The 22,842-nt window shown below is 45.6% G+C and overlaps 1 non-coding gene across 1 annotated transcript; it reads left to right on the top strand.

Annotated features, from left to right (window-relative positions):
• Positions 1–5: 5 nt before the first annotated feature.
• trnag-gcc (transfer RNA glycine (anticodon GCC)) lies at positions 6–76 on the top strand. The gene has a single exon. It is a non-coding gene; the product is annotated as a tRNA-Gly (tRNA).
• Positions 77–22,842: the final 22,766 nt, after the last annotated feature.

Raw genomic sequence — 22,842 nt, 5'->3', positions numbered from 1 at the left:
AAGATGCATTGGTGGTTCAGTGGTAGAATTCTCGCCTGCCACGCGGGAGGCCCGGGTTCGATTCCCGGCCAATGCAAAGTATGTTTTTTACACAGGTATTAAATGCAGTTTAAAGATCTTTACTTTTATCATTTTAAATGCAAAGACTGAAGTTATTAAAAGAGTACATTCCAATTTTAACAACATACTTTGTGCACAGGAAAATATAACTAGGAATACAATTTACTTATCAATTAAGATTTAATATTTTAAATGTAAGCATATCGGAGGATAAAACTTCAAAAAAAGAACTAACTACAAATAAAAACATCTTTTGCTTTTGGCTTTCCGTGTCCCTGAGCTTGATGGGCTGAATGGCTAATCCTGTTCCTATAGAATAAAAGACATTGCGATAGCTCATGTAACAACTGTATGTATGAAGTTCCAAGATAAGGAATTACTAAGTTGCAAGAAGAGGGAACAAACTGATAACAGGCGATTAAGCATAGAATTTAATGTTAAAAGGTTTAAAAAATGATGAGTAAAATAGAACGAGTGAGATAGCCCAGGTAATTGTCAGCTGCCATGTAAGCTGAAGGGAGAAGGAAATTAGGGAAGGAAATCTGCTGTCCTTACCTGGTCTGGCCTCCATGTGACTCCAGACCCACAGCAATGTGGTTGACTCTTAACTGCCCTCTGAAATGGCCTAGTAAGCCACTCAGTACAAGGGCAATTAGGGATGGGCAATAAATGCTGGCCTAGCCAGCAATGCCCACATTCCCATGAATGAATGAAAAAAAAGACAAAGGGTATAAAAGAACAGCTTTGAACATGAGAAGCAGCATAAAAACCCAGAGGAAGAAAGAAGAGAATCTTCAGTCCACGGAACACAGCAAATAAAAGAGTAACCGCGTCAAAGTCACTTGGAGGGCTACCGCTGAGGTTCTGAGGGACAGACTGTGACTACTGTCTTTGTTAAGTATTACTTCTTTGTACTGGGTATAAGCTACTTAATAGAGCTGCTATACTTATATATACTTATATACCTGTACCAATAGTGGTTTGTTGTCGTCACGGATGAATCACCCTTGTTGGATTAAATTGAATCCTGAAAATAGCAGGACAGCTACACTCGTATTGTGGCGGGTTCCAGCTTTCCATTTATTTGTATAGCACGAATACTCATTTCCCTACAATTATTTCAAATTAATTCCTACCTGCCATGTTAAGTTCATGTTCATTGATGGGGTGCACCAATCGACTTTGCAAAGTTGTGTCTGAGGTCAGTGGTTTTCTTTCTTGAACTCTTTGGCACAAGGAAGGCCAACATTGGAATGGATGTTTGGCTCCAGGCTTGGAATCAGCAAGGGCAATTCCTTTGTGGGGATGGCGGGGAAGAGATGGGGGTGGGGGTGCGGGTGCGGGAAGGACACAGGGTGGGGTCTCTGGAGGGGCAGGGAAGGGTAGGCAGAGAGGACACAGTGTGGGGTCTCTGGAGGGGTAGGGGAGGGTAGCCGGGGAGGACACAGAGTGGGATCTAAGGTGCCTGAAGGTGCAGGGGAGGGAATGTTTTTGCGTCCAGAATATGAACTTGGTGTTGTTGATGCTGCAGTTGCCTGAGGGCTGGGTCGTGGTTGTTCTGAGCAGAAAATTGGAGTGATGGTCATGACCGGCCTAAAGGGAGGGGTGAGTACTGGCCACGTCAGGGTGCTGTGGGGAAAACTCAGGGTACTGGATGGCGGGGGTATGGGCACAGTCACAGGCGCAGTTTGTAAACCGTGGCGCGGAGTCAACTCCCCCTTGTCCTCTTTATTCCCTGCACCCACTTGATCCTGGCCGTCACGTGGGACTGAAGTCCTCTTAATTCAGGCTGAGGCTGGGTGTATGGGATATCGGGTTACAAGAGAGCCACCCTCCAGCTTAATCCACAGCTACAGTTAATGGCTTAGTACAAAGAGGAGGAAACTCAGTCCTTTCTTTAACTATCAATTTACTTTATTCACGTTGTTGTACAATGTAAGAATAAGGCCTATACACTTATTTTAGTTTAGTTTAGAGATACAGCACTGAAACAGGCCCTTCGGCCCACCGAGTCTGTGCCGACCATCAACCACCCATTTTATACTAATCCTACACTAATTCCATATTCCTACCTCATCCCCACCTGTCCCTATATTTCCCTACCACCTACCTACACTAGGGGCAATTGCTAATGGCCAATTTACCTATCAACCTGCAAGTCTTTGGCATGTGGGAGGAAACCGGAGCACCCGGAGGAAACCCACGCAGACACAAGGAGAACTTGCAAACTCCACACAGGCAGTACCCAGAATTGAACCCGGGTCGCTGGAGCTGTGAGGCTGCGCTGCTAACCACTAATAAAATCTAAATTTGGGGGAGTTGGTGGCTTAGTGGTATTGTCACTGGACTAGTAACCCAGAGACCCAGGTATTGCTCTGGGGACATAGGTTCGAATCCCACCACAGCAGAAGGTGGAATTTGATTTCAATTAAATCTGGAATTTAAAGCTCGTCTAATGATGGCCATGAAACCATTGTCGATTGTTGTAAAAACCCATCTGGTTCACTAATGTCCTTTAGGGAAGGAAATCTGCTGTCCTTACCTGGTCTGGCCTACAGGTGACTCCAGATCCACAGCAATATGGTTGACTCTTACCTGCACTTGAAATGGCCTAGCAAGCCACTCAGTGCAAGGGCAATTAGGGATGGGCATAAATGCTGGCCTGGCCTGGCCTGCGAAGCCCACATCCCATGAATGAATAAAAAAAAAATTAGATTTACATGTGGAGTTTGGTAAATAAGATTGGTGAGTTTGCAGATACCATGTGGAAATATGGTGTTGTAGCTATAATGGAGATCTGGCTCAAAGAAGGGCAGGACTGGGTATTAAATATCCCTGGATACAAGGTGCTTAGATAAGATAGGAAGGAAAGGGGGAGGGGTAGCAATATTGATTAAGAAGAACATTGCAGTGCTGGAGAGAGAGGATGCCCCAGAGGGGTTAAGGACAGAATCTATTTAGCTCGAGCTAAGGAACAGAGTGGTGCATTACATTGCTAGGTGTAGTCTATAGGCCACCATCTATTGGGAAAGATGTAGAGGAAAAAGTTTGCAAGGATATTACGCAGGAATTATAGAATAGTTATAATGGGAGACTTGAATTTTCCGAATATAAACTGGGATAGTAGTAGTGTAAAGGGCAGAGAGGGGTAAGAGTCCCTAGAGTGTGTTCAGGAGAATTTTCTACAGCAGTATGTTTCCAGTCCAATGAGAAAGGAGGCATTCCTAGACCTGGTTCTTGGGAATGAGTGGATCAAGTGTCAGTAGAGGAACATTTAGGGGACAGTGATCATTGTATCAGGAGGTGTACGTTGGCTTTGGAAAAGGACAAGGAACAATCCAGAGTAAGAATAATTAACTGGGGGAAAGCCAAATTCAATGGGGGTAAGAATGGATCTAACCCAGACAAATTGGAATCAAAGGTTGTCAGGTGTCACGCTCACTCAATATGAACTTATGAACTATAAAATGAACTTATGAAAAAACCCAAAATGGATACTTTCCTGTGTAGGCCTGAGGCCTGCAGCCACTAATTTTTGTACTTTTAAATTTTTGCATTTTGTTTTTGCTTTGCTTTTGATTAAAAAAAAACCTGTATTAAACCTGCATTGAATTTTTAAAGGTTATTTTGTAGACATTGATTTAAAACTAAGTGTGATTGTGCTCTGGTTCTTCTTCTTTCTTCTTCTTTGGCCTCCTTGTCTTGAGAGACAATAGGTAAGCTCCAAGAGATGGTTAGTGGTTTGTGGAACAGTGCCTGGAGTGGCTATAAAGGCCAATTCTAGAGTGACAGACTTTTCCACAGGCGCTGCAGATAAAATTGGTTGTTGGGGCTGTTACACAGTTGGCTCTCTCCTTGTACTTCTGTCTTTTTTTCCTGCCAACTGCTAAGTCTGTTCGACTCGCCACTCTTTAGCTCCACCTTTATGGCTGTTCGCCAGCTCTGGCGATCACTGGCAACTGACTCCCACGACTTGTGGTCAATGTCACAGGACTTCATGTCACGTTTGCAGACGTCTTTAAAGCGGAGACATTGACAGCTGGTGGGTCTGATACAAGTGACGAGCTCGCTGTACAATGCGTCCTTGGGGATCCTGCCATCTTCCATGCGGCTCACATGGCCAAGCCATCTCAAGTGCTGCTGGCTCAGTAGGGTGTATATGCTGGGGATGTTGGCCGCCTCGAGGACTTCTGCGTTGGAGATACGGTTCTGCCACCTGATGCCAAGGATTCTCCGGAGGCAGCGAAGATGGAATGAGTTGAGACGTCGCTCTTGGCTGACATATGTTGTCCAGACCTCACTGCTGTAGAGCAAGGTACTGAGGACACAGGCTTGAAACACTCGGACGTTTGTGTTCCGTGTCTGTGCGCTATTTTCCCACACCCTCTTGGCCAGTCTGGACATAGCAGCGGACGCCTTTCCCATGCGCTTGTTGATTTCTGCATCGAGAGACAGGTTACTAATGATAGTTGAGCCTAGGTAGGTGAACTCTTGAACCACTTTCAGAGCATGGTCGCTGATATTGATGGATGGAGCATTTCTGACGTCCTGTCCCATGATATTCGTTTTCTTGAGACTGATGGTTTGGCCAAATTTGTTGCAGGCAGCCGTAATCCTGTCGATGAGTCTCTGCAGACACTTTTCTGTGTGGGATGTTAATGCAGCATCGTCAGCAAAGAGGAGTTCCGTGATGAGGACTTTCCGTACTTTGGTCTTTGCTCTTAAATGGGCAAGGTTGAACAACCTGATCTTGTGTGGAGGAAAATTTTCCTTGCTCTGATTAAGTCAAGTAATTAATCAATTATGTAATCAATGGCAATCAGTAGTAATATTATTAATGGTGAACTTGTTTTTCCCAAGAACTTTTTCCTTTTGTTTTCATGCTGGTCAAAACAGGCTATGTTTGCAGCTGTTGTTTTGTCTAAAATACTGTTTTTCTCTTCTTAAAAATAACAGTAGTTTCCCATTGTTCAAACAGAAGTCAGTTGTCACGATATTTGGTGATCCTCGAACGACAAGCCAGGACAATGGATAACCTTGCACATGGAGTGGTTCACTATGGTGTGGAGTCAGAAGATGGAGTTTAATTGATGGACAGTATAACCTAATTGATGGCAGGTGAGATACACCATCAAAGGATGTGTAAACAGCTGGGCAGCTTTGTGGTACCTGTGAGAAGAATTCGATAAGGACTCATGGTTGTCAGACTCTTGTTTCAAGAAAGTCTGATGGAGGCCTCAGAAAACTGGAATGGAGCCATAAATTGGACTTAAAGGGGCACAGCATCCAACCATAGAAAAATTACAACACGGAAGGAGGCCATTCAGCCTGTCATGTCCGTGCCGGCCGAGAAAACTAGCCTCCCAATCTAATTCCACCTTCCAGCACCTGGTCCACAGCCTTGCTGGTTACAGCACTTCAGGTGCATGTCCAGGTACCTTTTAAAAGAATTGAGGGTTTCTGTCACCACCACCATTCCTGGCAGTGAATTTCAGATACCTAACACCCTCTGGGTGAAAAAGCTTCTCCTCATGTCCCCTCTAAACATTCTACCAATCACTTAAATCTGTGCCCCCGGTAATTGACCTCTCTGCGAGGGAAAATGGGTCCTTCCTGTCTACTCTATCTAGGCCCCTCATAATTTTATCTTCTTCTTTTGGCCTCCTTATCTCGAGAGACAATGGATAAGCGCCTGGAGGTGGTCAGTGGTTTGTGAAGCAGCGCCTGGAGTGGCTATAAAGGCCAATTCTAGAGTGACAGGCTCTTCCACAGGTGCTGCAGAGAAATTTGTTTGTCGGGGCTGTTACACAGTTGGCTCTCCCCTTGCACCTCTGTCTTTATTCCTGCCAACTACTAAGTCTCTTCGACTCGCCACATTTTAGACCTGTCTTTATGGCTGCCCGCCAGCTCTGGCGAACGTACACCTCAATTAAGTCACTCCCTCGGCCTCCTCTGTTCTAAGGAAAACAACCCAAGCCTATCCAATCTTTCCTCATAGCTGCAACTTTCAAGCCCTGACAACATTCTTGTAAATCTCCTGTGCACGCTCTCCAGAGCAACTATGTCCTTCCTGTAATGTGGCGACCAGAACTGTATGCAATACTCCAACTGTGGCCAAACAGTTGGGAAACTATTGCAACAAATTCTGAGGGACAGGATTAATCTCCACTTGGAGAGGCAGGGATTAATCAGGGATAGTCAGCACGACTTTGTCAGGGGGAGATCGTGTCTAACTAACTTAATTGAATTTTTCGAGGAGATGACGAGATGTGTCGATGAGGGCAAAGCAGTTGATGTCGTCAACATGGACTTCAGTAAGGCTATTGATAAGGTCCCGCATGGGAAATTGGTTAAGAGGGTAAGAACCCATGGGATCCAGGGCAATTTGGCAAATTGGATCCAAAATTGGCTTAGTGGCAGGAAACAGGGAATAATGGTCAAGGCACAAAAACAAGAAATGCTGGATTCACTCAGCAGGTCTGGCAGCATCTGTGGAAAGAGAAGCAGAGTTAACGTTTCGGGTCAGTGACCCTTCTTCGGAACCCGAAGAAGGGTCACTGACTCGAAACGTTAACTCTGCTTCTCTTTCCACAGATGCTGCCAGACCTGCTGAGTGAATCCAGCATTTCTTGTTTTTGTTTCAGATTTCCAGCATCCGCAGTATTTTGCTTTTATAATAATGGTCAAGGGTTGTTTTTGCGAGTGGAAGCCTGTGACCAGTGGTGTCCCACAGGGATCGGTGCTGGAGCCTTTGCAGTTTGTAGTGTACATTAATGATTTAGACGTGAATATAGGAGGTATGATCAGTAAGTTCACAGATGATACGAAAATTGGTGGTGTCGTAAATAGTGAAGAGGAAAGCCTTAGATTACAGGACAATATAGATGGACTGGTAAGATGAGTGGAGCTGTGGCAAATGGAATTTAATCCTGATAAGTGTGAGGTGATGCATTTTGGGAGGACGAACAAGGCAATGGAATATACAATGGATGGTAGAACCCTACAAAGTGCAGAAGGTCAGAGGGACCTTGGTGTACTTGTCCATAGATCACGGAAGGCAGCAGCACAGGTAGATAAGGTGGTTAGGAAGGCATATCGGATACTTGCCTTTATTAGCTGAGTCATAGAATATAAGAGCAGGGAGTTTATGATGGAGCTGTATAAAATGCTAGTTAGGCCACAGCTGGAGTACTGTGTACAGTTCTGGGCACCACACTATAGGAAGGATGTGATTGCACTGGAGAGGGTGCAGAGGAGATTTATGAGGATGTTGCCTGGGCTGGAGCATTTCAGCTATGAAGAGAGACTGAAAAGGCTAGGGTTGTTTTCCTTAGAGCAGAGAAGGCTGAGGGGGCACATGATTGAGGTATACAAAATTATGAGGGGCATTGATAGGTTAGATAGGAAGAAACTTTTTCCCTTAGCTATAGGGATGTAAACGGGTATGATATAGTCAGGTTTACGGAGACATGGCTGCAAGGTGGCCAGGGATGGGAAATGAACATCCAGGGATATTCTGTATTGAGGAAGTACAGGCAAAAAGCAAAAGGCGGTGGAGTTGCATTGCTGGTTAAAGAGGAAATAAACGCAATAGTGAGGAAAGATATTAGCTCTGACAATGTGGAATCTGTATGGCTGAGAAACATGAAGGGGCAAAAAAGATTAGTGGGGGTTGTATATAGTCCCCCAAACTGTAGTGGTTATGTTGGGAATGGCATTAACAGGAAATCAGAGATGCATGCGATAAAGGAACATCTGTAATTATGGGTGATTTTCATCTGCATATGGCTTGGGCAAATCAAATTGGTCACAATACCGTAGATGAGGAATTCTTGGAGTGTATACGGGATGGTTTTCTGGACCAATACGTTGAGAAACCAACTAGAAAACAGGCCATCCTAGACTGGGTACTGTGTAATGAGAGAAGAATAATTGACAATCTAGTGGTGCGAGACCCCTTGGGGACGAACAACCATAATATGAAAGAATTCTTCATCAAGATGGAGGGTGATGTAGTTGATTCTGAGACAAGGGTCCTGAATCTTAGTAAAGGAAACTACGAAAGTGTGAGGCGTGAGTTGGCCATGATGGATTTGGAAACATAACTTAAAGAGATGAGGGTGGATAGGCAATGGCAAACATTTAAGAGCCCATGGATGAACTGCAACAATTGTTTATCCCTGTCTGGCGCAAAAGTAAAACGGGAAAGGTAGCCAAACCATGGCATACAAGGAAGATTAGAGATAGCATTAGATACAAGGAAGAAGCATATAAATTTGCCAGGAAAAACAACAGACCTGAGGATTGGGAGCAGTTTAGAATTCAGCAAAGGGGGACCAAGGGATTGATTGGGAAAATAGAGTACGAGAGCAAGCTTGTGGGGAACATAAAAACTGACTGTAAAAGTTTCTATAGGTATGTGAAGAGAAAAAGATTGGTGAAGACAAATGTAGGAACAGTTAGAAACAGGGGAATTTATTATGGGGAATAAAGAAATGGTTGACCAACTAAATGCATACTTTGGTTCTGCCTTCACAAAGGAGGACACAAATATCATACCAGAAATGTTGAGGAACACATGGCTTCGTGAGAGAGAGGAACTGAAGGAAATCAGTATTAGTAGAGAAATGATGTTGGGGAAATTGATGGGATTGAAGGCCAATACATCCCCAGGGTCTGATGGTATGCATCCCAGAGTACTTAAGGAAGTGACCCAAGAAATAGTGGATGCATTGGTGGTCCTCTTCCAAGATTCTGTAGACCCTGGAACAGTTCCTATAGATTGGAGGGTAGCTAATGTAACCCCACTATTTAGAAAGGGAGGTGGAGAGAAAGCAGGGAATTATAGACCAGTCAGCCTGACGTCGGTAGTGGGGAAAATTGTAGAGTGCATTATCAAAGATTTTATAGCAGAGCACTTAGAGAACAGTGGTAGAATCGGGCAGATTCAGCGTGGATTTATGAAAGGGAAATCCTGCTTGACAAATCTACTAGAATTCTTCGAGAATGTAACTAGTAGAGTTGATGAGGGGGAGCCAGTGGATGTGGTTTATTTGGACTTTCAGAAGGCTTTCGACAAAGTCCCACATAAGAGATTAGCATGTAAAATTAAAGCGTATGGGATTGGGGGTAGTGTATTGCGATGGATAGAAAATTGGTTGGCGGACAGGAAACAAAGAGTAGGGATAAATGGGTCTTTTTCCAAATGGCAGGCAGTGACTAGTGGGGTACCGCAGGGATCGGTGCTAGGACCTCAGATATTCTCAATATATATGAATGATTTAAATGAGGGAACTAAATGTAATATCTCCAAATTTACAGATGACACAAAACTGGGTGGGAGGGTGAGTTGTGAGGGGGATGCAGAGAGGCTTCAGGGTGATTTGGACAAGTTGAGTGAGTGGGCTAATGCACGGCAGATGCAGTATAATGTGGATAAATGTGAGGTTGTCCACTTTGGTAGCAAAAACAGGAAGGCAGATTATTATCTGAATGGCTATAAACTGAGAGAGGGGAATATGCAGCGAGACCTGGGTGTTCCAAATGGGTCTTTTTCCAAATGGCAGGCAGTGACTAGTGGGGTACTGCAGGGATCGGTGCTAGGACCCCAGCTATTCACAATATATATTAATGATTTAAATGAGGGAACTAAATGTAATATCTCCAAATTTACAGATGACACAAAACTGGGTACGCCATCGCTGAAGGTAAGCATGCAGGTGCAACAGGCAGTAAAAAAGGCAAATGGTATTTTGGCCTTCATTGCTGCAATTATACAGGGCATTGGTGAGGCCACACTGGAATATTGTGTGCAGTTTTGGTCTCCTTATCCGAGGAAGGATGTTCTTGCTATAGTGGGAGCGCAGCAAAGGTTTACCAAACTGATTCCTGGGATGATGGGGCTGATGTATGAGGAGAGATTGAGTCGGTTAGGACTTTATTCGCTGGAGTTCTGAAGAGTTTTTTTAATTATTCATGGGATGTGGGCGTCGCTGGCTATGCCAGCATTTATTGCCCATCCCTAATTGCCCTTGAGAAGGTGGTGGTGAGCTGCCTTCTTGAGCCCCTGCAGTCTATGTGAGGTAGGTACACCCACAGTGCAGTTAGGAAGGGAGTTCCAGGATTTTGACCCAGTGACAGTGAAGGAACAGCGGTATAGTTCCAAGTCAGGATAGTGTGTGACTTGGACGGGAAGTTGCAGATGGTGATATTCCCATGCATCTGCTGCTCTTGTCCTTCGAGGTGGTAGAGGTCGTGGGTTTGGAAGGTGCTGTCTAAGGAGCCTTGGTACATTGCTGCGGTGCATCTTGTAGATGGTACACACTGCTGCCACTGCACGTCGGTGATGGAGGGACTGAATGTTTGTAGATGGTGTGCCAATCAAGTGGGCTGCTTTGTCCTGCATGTTGTCGAGCTTCATGAGTGTTGTTGGAGCTGCACCCATCCAGGCAAGTGGAGAGTATTCCATCACATTCCTGACTTGTGCCTTGTGGATGGTGGACAGGCTTTGGGGAGTCAGGAGGTGAGTTACTCGCCGCAGGATTCCTAGCCTCTGACCTGCTCTTGTAGCCACGGTATTTATATGGCTGGTCCAGTTCAGTTTCTGGTCAATGGTAGCCCCTAAGATGTTGATAGTGGGGGATTCAGCAGTCGTAATGCAAGGGGAGATGGTTAGATTTTCTCTTGTTGGAGATGGTCATTGCCTGGCACTTGTGTGGCGCAAATGTTACTTGCCACTTATCAGCCCAAGCCTGGATATTGTCCAGATCTTGCTGCATTTCTACATGGACTGCTTCAGTATTTGAGGAGTCGCGAATGGTGCTGGACATTGTGCAATCATGAACAAACATCCCCACTTCTGACCTGATGATTGAAGGAAGGTTATTGATGAAGCAGCTGAAGATGGTTGGGCCTAGGACACTACCCTGAGGAACTCCTGCAGTGATGTGCTGGAGCTCAGATGATTGACCTCCAACGACACAGCCATCTTCCTTTGCACTATGTATAACTCCAACCAGCAGAGAGTTTTCCCCCGATTCCCATTGACTCCATGTTTGAACCAAGGCTGTAATGAGGTCAGGTGCTGAGTGGCCATGTCGGAACCCAAACTGAGCATCACTGAGCAGGTTCTTGCTAAGCAAGTGCTGCTTGATGGCACTTTTGATGACGCCTTCTATCACTTTACTGATGATTGAAAGCAGACTGATGGGGCGGTAAGTGGCCGGGTTGGACTTGTCCTGCTTTTTGTGTAGAGGACATACCAGGCCAATTTTCCACATTGCCGGGTAGATGCCAGTGTTGTAGCTATACTGGAACAGCTTGGCTAGGGGTGCGGCAAGTTCTGGAGCACAGGTCTTCAGCACTATTGCTGGAATAGGAGTGGCGCAGTGGGTAGCACCGCAACCTCACAGCTCCAACGATCTGGGTTCGATTCTGGGTACTGCCTGTGCGGAGTTTGCAAGTTCTCCCTGTGACCGTGTGAGTTTCCGCCGGGTGCTCCGGTTTCCTCCCACAGCTAAAGACTTGCAGGTTGTTAGGTAAATTGGCCATTGTAAATTGCCCCTAGTGTAGGTAGGTGGTAGGGGAATGGTAGGGATGTGGTTGGGAATATGGGATTAATGTAGCATTAGTATAAATGAGTGGTTGTTGGTCGGCACAGACTCGGTGGGCCGAAGGGCCTGTTTCAGTGCTGTATCTCTATGACTATAATATTGTCAGGACCCATAACCTTTGCCGTATCCAGTGCCTTCAGTCATTTTTTGATATCACGTGGAGTGAATCGAATTGGCTGAAGTCTGGCATCTGTAATGCTGGGGACTTCAGGAGGGGGCCGAGATGGATAATCAACTTGGCACTTCTGGCTGAAGTGAGGGGGGATCTCATAGAAACCTATAAAATTCTAACAGGACTTGACAGGTTAGATGCAGGAAGGATGTTCCCGATGGTGGCAGAGTCCAGAACCAGGGGTCACAGTCTAAGGATACGGGGTAAACCTCTCAGGACTCAGATGAGGAGAAATTTCTTCACCCAGAGAGTGGTGAGCACAGAAAGCAGTTGAGGCCAAAACATTGTATGTTTTCAAGAAGGAGTTAGATATAGCTGTTGGGCCTAAAGGGATCAAAAGGTATGGGGGCGAAAGCTGGATCAGGCTGAGTTTGGATGATCAGCCATGATCATAATGAATGGCAGAGCATGTTCGAAGGGCCAAATGGCCTACTCCTGCTCCTATTTTCTATGTTTCTATGTTTCTAACCGGGGGCATAGATTTAAGGTAAGAGACAGGAGGTTTAGAGGGGATTTGAGGAAAAATGTTTTCACCCAAGGGTGGTTTGAATCTGAAGGGGTGGTAGAGGCAGGAACATTTAAGAAGTATTTAGATGAGCACTTGACACATCATAGCATACAAGGCTGTGGGCCAAGTGCTGGAAAATGGGATTAGAATAGTTGGGTGCTTGATGGCTGGCGCAGACACGATGGGCCAAAGGGCCTGTTTTTCTGCTGTATAACTGTATGACTCTATGAACCAGCGTTTTATACAGTTTCAGCATTACATCCCTGCTTTTGTATTCTATACCTCAGCCAATAACAGAAAGCATTCCATATGCCTTCTTCACCACTTTATCTATCTGTCCTGCCACCTTTAGGGACCTGTGCATATGCACTCCAAGGTGTCTCACTTCTTATACCCCTCTCAATATCCTCCCGTTTATTGTGTATTCCCTCGCTTTATTTGCCCTCCCCAAATGATAACCTCACACTTCTCTGGATTGAATTCCATTTGCCACTTTTTGCCCACTCAACCAAACCATTGATATCATTCTGGAGTCTACAGCCATCCTCTTCACTATCAACTACATGACCAATTTTTGTGTCATCAGCAAATTTCCCAATCATGCCTCCCACATTAAAGTCAACATCATTAATATATACCACAAACAGCAAGGGACCCAACACTGAGCTTTGTGGAACGTCACTGGAAACAGCTTTCCATTCACAAAAACATCCATCATCTGCTACCTTTTGCTTCCTGTCACTGAGCCAATTTTGGATCCAACCTGCTACATTCCCCTGTATCCCATGGGCTTTCATTTTACAGACCAGTCTGCCATGCGGAACTAAAATCCATGTAGACCACTTCCACTGCACTACCCTCATCAATCCTCCTTGTTACTTCCTCAAATAATTCAATTAAGCTAGTAAGACATGACCTTCCCTTAACAAATCCAGGCTGACTATCCCTGATCAGTACGTGTCTATCTAAGTGGCAGTTTATCCTGTCCCTCAGAATTGATTCTACTAATTTAACCACCACTGAGGTCAGACAGACTGGCCTATAATTATTTGGCCTATCCCTCGTACCCTTTTTAAACAATGGCATAACGTTTGCAGAACTCCAATCCTCCGGCACCTCACCCTTTTCTAGTGAGGATTTGAAGATGATACTCAGCAGATTCGCTATTTCCTCCCTGGCTTCTTTTAACAACCTGGGATGTAATCCATCCGGCCCTGGTGATTTATCCACTTTCAAGGATGTCAGACATTCCAGTACTTCCTCGCTCATTATGCTTGTTGTATCTAATATTTCACACTCCTCCTCTTTTACTACAATGTCTGCATCATCCCTCTCCTTTGTGAAGACAGGCAAAAAACTAATTCAAAACCCTGCCCATATCAACTGCATCCACATGTATGATCCCTTGTACATCACTGATAGGCCCTACTCTTTCCTGTCTTGTTTCACCTGTCGCAAACAGTGTCGCCCATCACACACGCTGTCACCCATCACACAAACTATTGGGGAGGAGATGGCGTAGTGGTAATGTCATTGGACCAATAACCAGAGGCCCAGGCTAATGCTCTGGGGTCATGGGTTCAAATCCCATCACGGCAGATGGTGAAATTTGAATTCAATCAGATGGTGAAATCTGGAATTAAAAAACGAGTCTATTGATGACCAAAAAACCATTGTCGATTGTTGTAAAAACCCATCTGGTTCACTAATGTCCTTTAGGGAAGGAAATCTGCCATCCTTACTTGGTTTGGCTCACATGTGATTCTAGACCCACAGGAATGTGGTTGACTCTTAAAATGCTCTCTGAAATGGCCCAGCAAGCCAGTCAGTTTCAAGGGCAAAGAGGGATGGGCACTAAATGATGGTCTAGCCAGCGATGCCCACATCCCATGAACGACTAAAACAAACTGTCGCTCTTCTCTCACACTGTCACAAATAAGATGCACTGTCACTCAACAAACACGAACACATGACACACACTGTTGCCCATCACACACACTTTCACACATCACACACACTGTTATAAGTCACACACACCATCACTCATCATACATGCTGTCACAAATAACACATACTGTTGCCTATCAAACACACAGAAGCACATCACATGCACTGTCAGACATCACACAGACTATCGCACATCACACACACTGTCACTTAACACACGCTGTCACATGTCACATATGTTGTTGCCCATCACACACACTGTCACACATCACATACACTGTCGCACATCAAACACACTGTCACACATCAAACACACTGTCACACATCACACACACTCACACATCACAAACACTGTCACACATCACAAACACTGTCACACATCAAACACACTGCCACATATCACGCTGTCACACATCGCACTCACTGTCACACATCACACACACTGTCACACATCACAGACGCTGTCACACATCACAGACGCTGTCACACATCACAGACGCTGTCACACATCACACAACTGTCACACATCACACACACTATCACGCATCGCACACCCTGTCACGCATCACACACCCTGTCACGCATCACACACCCTGTCACGCATCACACACCCTGTCATGCATCACACACCCTTTCACGCCTCACACACACTGTCAAACATCACACACACTGTCACACATCAAACAGACTGTCACCCATCAAATACACTCTCACACGTCACTCACCCTGTCACACATCAAACATACTGTCACTCATCACATTCACTGTCACACATCATACACTGTCACATATCACGGTCACACATCACATACACTGTCACGCGTCACATACACTCACGCGTCACATACACTGTCACGCGTCACACACCCTGTCACACGTCACACACCCTGTCACACGTCACACACCCTGTCACACATCAAACACACTGTCACACATCACACACACTGTCACACATCGCACTCACTGTCACACATCAAACATACTGTCACACATCACACACACTGTCACACATCACACACACTGTCACACATCGCACTCACTGTCACACATCCTACACACTGTCACACACACTGTCACACATCGCACACACTGTCACACATCGCACACACTGTCACACATCGCACACACTGTCACACATCATACACACTGTCAAACATGAAGCACACTGTCACACATCACACACACTCACACATCACACATACTCACACATCACACATACTCACACATCACACACACTCACACATCTCACACACTCACACATCACACACACTCACACATCACACACACTGTCACACATCAGACACTCTATGACACATCAGACACTCTATGACACATCAGACACTCCGTGACACATCACACACACTGTCACACATCGCACACACTGTTACACATCAAACACACTGCCATACATCAAACACACTGTCACACATCACAGACGCTGTCACACATCACAGACGCTGTCACACATCACACAAACTGTCACACATCACACACACTGTCACACATCAAACACACTGTCACACGTCAAGCACACTGTCTCACATCACAGTGTCACACATCAAACACACTGTCAGACATCACACACACTGTCACACACCACACACACACTCACACATGGAACACACTGTCACACATCACACACACTGTCGCACATCACACACACTCACACATCACACACACTTTCATACATCACGCACACTGTCAGATATCAAACACACTGTCAGACATCAAACACACTGTCAGACATCAAACACACTGTGACGCATCGCACTCACTGTCACACATCGGACTCACTGTCACACATCACACACACTGTCACACACCACACACACACTCACACATGGAACACACTGTCACACATCACACACACTGTTGCACATCACACCCACTGTCGCACATCACACACACTCACACATCACACACACTGTCAGATATCAAACACACTGTCAGACATCAAACACACTGTCAGACATCAAACACACTGTCACGCATCGGACTCACTGTCACACATCGCACTCACTGTCACACATCGCATTCACTGTCACACATCACACACTGTCAGACATCAAACACACTGCCACATATCACGCTGTCACACATCACACAAACTGTCACACATCAAACATACTGTTACACATCACACACACTGTCACACATCACAGATGCTGTCACACATCACACACACTGTCACAGATCACGCACACTGTCACACATCAAACACACTGCCGCATATCACGCTGTCACACATCACACAATCTGTCACACATCAAACACACTGTCACACATCACAGATGCTGTCACACATCACACACACTGTCACACATCACACACACTGTCGCACATCACACACACTGTCACACATCACACACACTGTCACACATCGCACTCACTGTCACACATCAAACACACTGCCACATATCATACTGTCACACATCACACACACTGTCACACCTCACACACACTGTCACACATCACATCACACATCAAATACACTGTCACACATCACACACACACTCACACATCAAACACACTGTCACACATCAAACACACTGTCACACATCGCACACACTGTCACACTTCAAAGACCCTGTCACACATCACACAGATGTTCACACATCACACTCACTGTCACAAATCACACACTGTCACTCATCAAACACACTGCTACATATCACACTGTCACACATCAAACATACTGTCAGACGTTAAAACACACTATCACACATCACGCACACTGTCAGACATCAAACACACTGTCAGACATCAAACACGCTGTCACACATCGCACCCACTGTCACACATCGCACCCACTTTCACACATCGCACACACTGTCACACATCGCACACACTGTCACACATCGCACACACTGTCACACATCGCACACACTGTCACACATCGCACACACTGTCACACATCGCACACTGTCACACATCAAACACACTGCCGCATATCACGCTGTCACACATCACACAATCTGTCACACATCAAACACACTGTCACACATCACAGTCGCTGTCACACATCACATACAGTGTCACACATCACACACACTGTCATACCTCACACACACTGTCACACATCAAACACACTACCAAATATCACGCTGTCACACATCACACACACTGTCACACATCAAACAAACTGTCACACATCACATACACTGTCACACATCACACACACTGTCACACATCAAACACAATATTACACATCACACTGTCACACATCAAACACACTGCCACATATCAGCCTGTCACACATCACACACACTGTCACACATCACACACACTGTCACACATCACATCACACATCAAATAAACTGTCACACATCACACACACACTCACACATCAAACACACTGTCACACATCAAACACACTATGACACATCACACTGTCACACATCAAACACATTGCCACATATCAGCCTGTCACACATCACACACACTGTCACACATCACACACACTGTCACACATCACATCACACATCACACACACTGTCACACATCACACACACTGTCACACATCACACACACTGTCACACATCATGCACACTGTCAGACATCAAACACACTGACACACTCGCACACACTGTCACACATCGCACACACTGTCACACATCACACAAACTGTCACATATCACACACACTGTCACACATCACACACGCTGTCACACATCACACACACTGTCATACATCACACACACTGTCACACATCAAACACACTACCAAATATCACGCTGTCACACATCACACACACTGTCACACATCAAACAAACTGTCACACATCACATACACTGTCACACATCACACACACTGTCACACATCAAACACAATATTACTCATCACACTGTCACACATCAAACATACTGCCACATATCAGCCCGTCACACATCACACACACTGTCACACATCACACACACTGTCACACATCACACACACTGTCACACATTACATCACACATCAAATACACTGTCACACATCACACACACACTCACACATCAAACACACTGTCACACATCAAACACACTGTCACACATCAAACACACTATGACACATCAAACATAATGTCACACATCACACACACTGTCACACATCACACACACTGTCACACATCACACACACTGTCACACATCATGCACACTGTCAGACATCAAACACACTGACACACTCGCACACACTGTCACACATCGCACACACTGTCACACATCACACAAACTGTCACATATCACACACACTGTCACACATCACACACGCTGTCACACATCACACACACTGTCACACATTGCACTCACTGTCACACATCGCACACCCTGTCACGCGTCACACACCCTGTCACACGTCACACACCCTGTCACACGTCACACACCCTGTCACACATCAAACACACTGTCACACGTCACATACACTGTCACACATCACACACACTGTCACACATCACATCACACATCATATACACTGTCACACATCACACACACACTCACACATCAAACACACTGTCACGCATCAAACACAGTGTCACTGATCAAACACAATGTCAAAAATTAAAAAAAATGTGAGACATGCAACACAATGTCACACATCAGATTAACTGTCACACATCACACACACTGTCACAGATCACGCACACTGTCACACATCAAACACACTGCCGCATATCACGCTGTCACACATCACACAATCTGTCACACATCAAACACACTGTCACACATCACAGACGCTGTCACACATCACACACAATGTCACACATCACACACACTGTCACACATCACACACACTGTCACACATCGCACTCACTGCCACACATCAAACACACTGCCACATATCACGCTGTCACACATCACACACACTGTCAAACATCACACACACTGTCACACATCAAACACACTGTCAGACATCAAACACACTGAAAGACATCAAACACACTGTCAGACATCAAACACCCTGTCACACATCGCACCCACTTTCACACATCGCACTCACTTTCACACATCGCACCCACTTTCACACAACGCACCCACTTTCACACATCGCACACACTGTCACACATCGCACACTGTCACACATCAAACACACTGCCACATATCACGCTGTCACACATCACACAATCTGTCACACATCAAACACACTGTCACACATCACAGACGCTGTCACACATCACACACACCGTCACACATCGCACTCACTGACACACATCACACACACGGTTGCACATCACACTCACTGTCACACATCAAAAACATGTTGCCACATATCACACTGTCGCACATCACACACACTGTCACGCGTCACACCCACACTGTCATGCGTCACACCCACACTGTCACGCGTCACACCCACACTGTCACGCGTCACACCCACACTGTCACGCGTCACACCCACTCTGTCACGCGTCACACCCACGGTTGCACATCACACTCATTGTCACACATCACACACACTGTCACACATCAAACACGCTGTCACACATCGCACACACTTTCACACGTCACACACACTGTCACACATCGCACTCACTGTCACATATCACACGTGGTCACATTTCAAACACTCTGTCACACGTCACACACCCTGTCACACGTCACACACCCTGTCACACGTCGCAAACACTGTCACACATCACACAGATGTTCACACGTCACTCTAACTGTCACAAATCACACACTGTCACTCATCAAACACACTGCTACATATCACACTGCCACAAATCACACACACTGTCACACATCACACACACTGTCACACATCAAACATACTGTCACACATCAAACGTACTGTCACACATCAAACACACTGTCACACATCAGGTACACTGTCAGACATCAAACACACTGTCAGACATCAAAAACCCTGTCACACACCGCACCCACTGTCACACACCGCACCCACTGTCACACATCACCCACTGTCACACATCGCACCCACTGTCACACATCGCACACACTGTCACACATCGCACACTGTCACACATCAAACACACTGCCACGTATCACGCTGTCACACATCAATCACACTGTCACACATCAAACAAACTGTCACACATCACATACACTGTCACACATCACACACACTGTCACACATCAAACACAATATTACACATCACACGGTCACACATCCATCACACTGCCACATATCATACTGTCACACATCACACACACTGTCACACATCACACACACTGTCACACATCACACACACTGTCACACATCACATCACACATCAAATACACTGTCACACATCACACACACACTCACACATCAAACAAACTGTCACACATCACATACACTGTCACACATCACACACACTGTCACACATCAAACACAATATTACACATCACACTGTCACACATCAAACACGCTGCCACATATCATACTGTCACACATCACACACACTGTCACACCTCACACACACTGTCACACATCACATCACACATCAACTACACTGTCACACATCACACACACTGTCACACATCAAACACACTGCCACATATCACGCTGTCACACATCACACACATTGTCACACATCAAACAAACTGTCACACATCACATACACTGTCACACATCACACACACTGTCACACATCAAACACAATATTACACATCACACTGTCACACATCAAACACTCTGCCACATATCAGCCTGTCACACATCACACACGCTGTCACACATCACACACGCTGTCACACATGACACACGCTGTCACACATCACACACACTGTCACACATCACATCACACATCAAATACACTGTCACACATCACACACACACTCACACATCAAACACACTGTCACACATCAAACACACTGTCACACATCAAACACACTGTGACACATCAAACACAATGTCACACATCACATACACTGTCACACATCACACACACTGTCACACATCACACACACTGTCACACATCACGCACACTGTCAGACATCAAACACTCTGTCACACTTGCACACACTGTCACACATCACACACACTGTCACACATCAAACACACTACCAAATATCACGCTGTCACACATCACACACACTGTCACACATCAAACAAACTGTCACACATCACATACACTGTCACACATCACACACACTGTCACACATCAAACACCATATTACACATCACACTGTCACACATCAAACACACTGCCACATATCAGCCCGTCACACATCACACACACTGTCACACATCACACACACTGTCACACATTACACACACTGTCACACATCACACACACTGTCACACATTACATCACACATCAAATACACTGTCACACATCACACACACACTCACACATCAAACACACTGTCACACATCAAACACACTGTCACACATCAAACACACTATGACACATCAAACATAATGTCACACATCACACACACTGTCACACATCACACACACTGTCACACATCATGCACACTGTCAGACATCAAACACACTGACACACTCGCACACACTGTCACACATCGCACACACTGTCACACATCACACAAACTGTCACATATCACACACACTGTCACACATCACACACGCTGTCACACATCACACACACTGTCACACATTGCACTCACTGTCACACATCGCACACCCTGTCACGCGTCACACACCCTGTCACACGTCACACACCCTGTCACACGTCACACACCCTGTCACACATCAAACACACTGTCACACGTCACATACACTGTCACACATCACACACACTGTCACACATTACACACACTGTCACACATCACACACACTGTCACACATTACATCACACATCAAATACACTGTCACACATCACACACACACTCACACATCAAACACACTGTCACGCATCAAACACAGTGTCACTGATCAAACACAATGTCAAAAATTAAAAAAAATGTGAGACATGCAACACAATGTCACACATCAGATTAACTGTCACACATCACACCCACTGTCACAGATCACGCACACTGTCACACATCAAACACACTGCCGCATATCACGCTGTCACACATCACACAATCTGTCACACATCAAACACACTGTCACACATCACAGACGCTGTCACACATCACACACAATGTCACACATCACACACACTGTCACACATCACACACACTGTCACACATCGCACTCACTGCCACACATCAAACACACTGCCACATATCACGCTGTCACACATCACACACACTGTCAAACATCACACACACTGTCAAACATCACACACACTGTCACACATCAAACACACTGTCAGACATCAAACACACTGAAAGACATCAAACACACTGTCAGACATCAAACACCCTGTCACACATCGCACCCACTTTCACACATCGCACTCACTTTCACACATCGCACCCACTTTCACACAACGCACCCACTTTCACACATCGCACACACTGTCACACATCGCACACTGTCACACATCAAACACACTGCCACATATCACGCTGTCACACATCACACAATCTGTCACACATCAAACACACTGTCACACATCACAGACGCTGTCACACATCACACACACCGTCACACATCGCACTCACTGACACACATCACACACACGGTTGCACATCACACTCACTGTC

The sequence above is a fragment of the Heterodontus francisci genome, chromosome 1 (genome assembly GCF_036365525.1).
Source record: "Heterodontus francisci isolate sHetFra1 chromosome 1, sHetFra1.hap1, whole genome shotgun sequence".
Taxonomy (NCBI): Eukaryota; Metazoa; Chordata; class Chondrichthyes; order Heterodontiformes; family Heterodontidae; genus Heterodontus; species Heterodontus francisci.
Note: the sequence above shows the minus strand (reverse complement) of the source record. Positions and strands in the feature narration are given on the sequence as shown.